We start from the raw sequence: 6,000 nt of genomic DNA, 5'->3' as shown, positions 1-6,000 counted from the left end.
AGAACCGTAATTGAAAAACCTAAAGTTATTACAGATTATAATACAGGGAAATCGTATATCGATTTGACAGATCAAATGGGCTCTTATCACTCTTGCCTAAGGAAATCTCTCAAATGGTATAGAAAAATAATGTTTGATATAATATGTAACACATCTATGATCAATGCTCTATCATTGTATACTGGTGTAACTGGAAATAGAATGAAACTTGTGGAATTTAGAGAAGCTGTCATTCAAGGATTGTTGAGGAATAAAACTACAACACACGTACCAACACAACCTACGTCATTTTCAATAGAAACAATAGGAGGAATAGGTAGATCAATCAGTGGTCTGAAACCGCAATGTGCAAAACAATTCTGAATCGTAACCGACGACACTTTTCTCCAGCTATCAGCGACAAATTGTATTGCTTGTAGAATGTTTATTTTAGAACTGATATCTATAGCACACGTAGTAGGAGTTACTAAATTATCTTCAATAGCCTTTAAAATGTATGTTACCAATAGTCCACGGTAATGAGTTTTTAAATTCTTAATGATCCCCATATCGAGTGGTTGAATGAGAGAAGTAGTATTTGGAGGCAGAAACTCAAGTGTGATATTTTTTAAATCTATCAAGTTTGGATGTGGTCCAGCATTATCAACAATTAATATAATTTTCCTTGATTGTTTTCCGAGCTCTTTGTCCCAGTCTTTCAAATACGATGTAAATATTTCTGCTGTCATCCATGCATTTTTATTCGCTAAATAAGAAACAGGTAAGTTTGTTATTTTTATATTTTTAAAACATCTTGGCTTTGCGGATTTTCCAATTATCAACAGTTTTTTTTTATATGTGCCTGCCATATTACAACAACATAAAACTGTTATACGATCCATAGCTTTTTTTGATCCTTCAAGTGTTTCGCGTTTATAGCACAAAGAACCATCCGGAGTCGCTCGGTAGAATAACCCAGTTTCATTGGCGTTATAAATGTCCTGAGGAGAAATTTTTTTAAGAATTTCCGGTAATTTAGCTAAAGACCATTCATTAGCACCGTTTGTATCAGCACTAGATTTTTCTCCGTGAAATCGCTTGAATTTAATGTTATTCCTATCCTTCCATCGACTTATCCAACCTTCTGTGGCCATTCACTATGTCCAATTTTTTCAGCTAAAAATTCAGCTTTCTGCTGTAACATGGGGCCCGAAATACGAACACCACGTTCTGTAACAGCAGAAAACTATTCGTTCATAGCTTTGTCTACTTCGGGATCTTTGCCTTCTCGTTTTCTTTTTCTGTTTACAGGTGCACTTTTGTTGTCGTTTAGTTTTTCTTATTGTTCACGAATAGCTATTTCATTATTTTTCAATCGGCTTAGTACCGATTTAGACGTGCCTATTAATTTCTCTAACTCACGAAGACTAGTATTATGAGGTTGAGCCTTAATTTTATCCAGTATAGAAATGTTTTCAATCAATGTTAAATCTTTACGAGACATAATATTATTACGTACTATCACAAACTGGGAATAATAAAAACGCACATACATTAATGCACATCGACGAACGCACTTGAACTAAAGGTTTTCGATTTTGTACGTAGGCTAGTTGACTCTTATTGTGGAAATGGAAAAAAAATGATTGACATAATTGACGTAAGATATACGTGCATTGCCTGTACATATACGTGCGTATATAAAATATAATAGAGCCATAAAGATTAGATAATTACAGTTTCGATAAGAAATCAGATAATTTAGGCCAAAATATCTTGTTAAACGCTTTTTTTTTTGTCCCTTATAACCGATGGTTTGTCCCGGATAAACGAAGTTAAATTGTATTAAGCTTATACATCCGTTCGGGACTATGACAATTTGTCCCCATTAAGCGGTTGTCCCCTTTATGCGGTGTCCCAAATAAGCGGATTCTACTGTATAGTTTGTGCGCTTACGGCTGGGCGCAATAGCAGTATTGGTATGCGGTGTATGTGAAATCGTATGAAACACTAAATACCGAATAACGATTTCCCGTTACAAGGCATATAGTCAAAGAATTTAATTTTTATGCAATTTCACTATCCGCATAGACTCTTAGCCAAATGCCTAGTAATTTAATAAAATGACTAGGCATTTAACTAAATACCTATTTAAAGTCAGGCAAATATTAAAAATGATTCATTTTGTATTATTTTAATGTTTTTAAACATTTAACTGTATTTTCTATTAATTATTTATTGCTATTTTATGTATATAAAAAAATCTATGTATTATTTATTAATATGTAAATTTCATAGGTATATGAAATATATTTAAGTTCGTGCACATTGATACAATTGTTTTAAAAATTAAATCATAAATATATATAGGTAATTACTAATTAACTAAAATACTATTAAATCGATGGACTGGTTATTAACGAAAGTTAACCATTGAACTATATCATATAGTTCAATGCGTTAAACGCACGATTCAAATCCCACAATGCAAGTGATATAGAATATCGGTTATCACTTATCAGTGTTCTGTGCTAAAACAAGCATGGAAAAACACACAAACCATGGAAGAAAAGATAACTTTTTTGCTGAGTAAGGTAGAAGATACGTTTTTTATATTGCTGTCTCTCTTCTTTATTCGGGAACGCTTCCCGCAATGTAACTAGTATACACAGGGCCTATCCATTATGTATTATCTATGTTTACATCGGTTAGTCTTACACAATGAATTGCAAGTACACCTATCGTACCCTTGGCCACCCAAATTAGAAAATTTTCTTGCTACTTCTCTTAATGAAATTTGTTCTGGTGGTGCATCATCAGCCTGGATAAACACCTCTTTGCATATTGTGAATTGGTTCCGACTGTAGACTTGATGTAGTCTGCCCTCGTTTGTTCCAATTTCATATAAATTATCATTTACTATTAAAAAAATTATTAATATAAAAATTAAGAAGTAAATTGTTAAACTTCTTATTAAACTTTTTTTCCATTTTATGTTGGAAAATAGTACACAAATACTTAGGAAAAAGTTAAAAACGTTGACCAAAAGAAAAAATAACACTACACGCAACTGCACTACCTACACTAAAATGTCAGACTACGCGACGTCTCCATCGTGAAAATAATCATTAAAAAATATCGAATAGGAATTTAACGATTCGATTATAAAATATTATCTACAAATCTACAATACTGTGTGATCACTTATCGTTTAGATCACGGTTCGGTTCGCACTATCGCAGCTGTGGCATTGTCGTGTACGAATAAAATATATAATTATAGTTTTATAGTGATATTATTACGTATAAATGCAATTTGATATAAAAGTGTACAGCACACTGTATAATTAACTTTGCCCATTTGAATCTGGGCAGGGTACACTTTGCCCGGGCAATCTAGTACGATGCCCTGTCAATGTATGACAAATTTGAGTATTAAAATGATCATTCTTACATTCTTTCATATATTCGGGCATTGTGCACAGTGCCCGGCCATTGTTATACAATGCCCGGATTTCCTACTTTGCCCGTAACATATACATAATATACCTAAATTCATATGAAAAAACTTAATTTTTTGCACTAAGTTATTTAGTTGATTTTTTTCCGCGATTTTTTTATACTTATAGTCAGTTAAACATGATCGCCCGTTACTCATTTTACTAGTTTCATTAAAAAAGTTACAAATGAAAATTTAAAAAAAAATCAAATATTCATACAAACAAGGAAAGTGTAAACTTCGTCTGCACCACGGTTATCTACTAATAATAACACTAATAATAATAATAACACTAATAATACTAATTATAACCGTGGTCTGCACTAAAAGAAAATAACACCGAACACGTACGTTACTATAATGCTATAGTCACAATATAAGCTCGTTCGCGATTGCATTGACTAATGATTGGGTTTTTTTTTTTTATTGCTATTAGAATTGATTATTAATACTATAGATCGCTCACTGCAATATAAAATATGCTCTACGCGGAAATTATTTCCGATAGAGCGCGATAAGGTATTATTTTTGTCAACAATAAAATATATATTATATTTTCTAATCACCCGCCGGATCATCATAATCGCCGACTGCCGTCGCACATCATCGTCAACCTCCGTTGCTCGTCGACCCGCGACCCGCACTCTCGTACTAACAATATTATTTGCGCTCGCATCGCGCATACTAAGCGCGGCAACACTGGAATTCAACAAAATCAAAAAAATTATAGTTATAAGGTCGGTATATCAGCATTTTATATTTATATTATTATTTTACATGACTGTATTTATTTTGGGTTTTATTTGAGAAGGTTATACAACATATTATTATTTATCACCTTTTTTTTTTTATTTTATAATAAACACAAATTTAGGATAACAACATTTTAATCGTAATGACACAGTACAATAATATATTGGTACAATAATTAAAAAGGTACTCGGAAAGAAAATGTATGGGATTTTAGATTTTTTTAATTATAAAAATATCATTAAGTCTACTATTTCTAAGTATGAAACATGTTTTAATTGTTTCGGAATATCTTCAATTTATCCGCTTGTTGAATTTCTTTGAAAATTTTCATAATACAAATTAATATTTTAATAACTTTATTTACAACATCTAGTGCAAGATTAAGATTATGTACAATGTTAGATAAATTAGGTAGAGCTGTAGTTTATTATGCTATCAACTCTATTTTCTATATAGATAATGGCATTATTAAAATTAAAACAGGATCAATGTTGAGAGAATGGACTGATGAATTAGGTGAAAATGTACATATAACAGATTGGGCATCTACAGGTTCTAAAAGTTATTATTATAAAACAAATGATAATAAATTCAAAACGGTTATAAAGGGTTTTACTTTAAATTATCAAAATGTATTAAAACTGAATGGGAAAGCAATGATAAGAAAGTGTTATTTTTTTAGGTTAGGTTAGGTCCAATGTTTCCTGGAGTAAAATAAAATAATTTAAAAGTAAATTTTTTCTTTTAGCCTCACCACCCCTTATTTTATTTCATATTTTTTTCTAATAGATCCGCGCCTGCTATAATAAATATATTTTATCATCGACAACATGACTGAATCGACTCAACTGATTAAATATTACACTGTTCTGTAGTAATATATAGTTATTAGTTTAAAATTCAAAACAATTTTCAAAAACACGATTTTACAATACATTAATTTATTTTGGGAGGTGGGACTAATAAAGCGCACTAGCTATTCAAACGTGAAACGCCGGTACTCATATCCGACTACAGCGGCTTATAGTGGCAAACGCAGCTGAACGCGCAGGGGCTTTTACACGGCAGTGAGCGATCTATAGTATTTATAATCAATGCTATTAGGTACAGATAAACACACAATCGTTAACCCATGTTATATAAATAACTTATTTTACGATCGTCGTATCCAATTGTCTTGTCTGTTGTCAAGTCATAGATTTACAACATGATAACGAAAAATTTACAAATAATGCAGCAATGCTATATAATAGGGAGAATAAACTCTACGATTATAAAATTGGAAAACATAAAATATAAATATTACCACAATCCCGTTGATCTAAAAACATTTTATAATTAGTTGCATTTATTTTAGTTCTATTTGCATATAGTAAAAAGGCGGGTAAGTCGTAGATGTCGCTCTGCTGTACAGTAGGTTACAAGTGGGTTACTGTAATGGATGGAATTAAATTTGAATCCAATGATATTATATCATTGTATACGAAAAACGATTCTGAGCGAAGACGGTTTATCTGTCTAGGATATATTATAGATTATTAAAAATTATCAAATCTTAGATTTAAAAAGAAAATTTTTTATGAATTTCTAGTTTGAAATAATTTGCGAATTTTCGTGATTTTTACATATATTGTCAAAATTCAAACTTTGAATGCTTGTAAAAAAAAATTGTGACCATGAATTTATTCTATTTTTTCAACTGCTATTGTTAAAATGTGTTAGAAGCCTTGTATTAAATTTTCAATCTTTTCTACCGAATAGATAAATTTT

The sequence above is a fragment of the Diuraphis noxia genome, unplaced genomic scaffold, assembly GCF_037042655.1.
Source record: "Diuraphis noxia isolate RWA-SAM2 unplaced genomic scaffold, SU_Dnox_SAM2 contig0001, whole genome shotgun sequence".
NCBI classification, from domain to species: Eukaryota; Metazoa; Arthropoda; class Insecta; order Hemiptera; family Aphididae; genus Diuraphis; species Diuraphis noxia.
Note: the sequence above shows the minus strand (reverse complement) of the source record.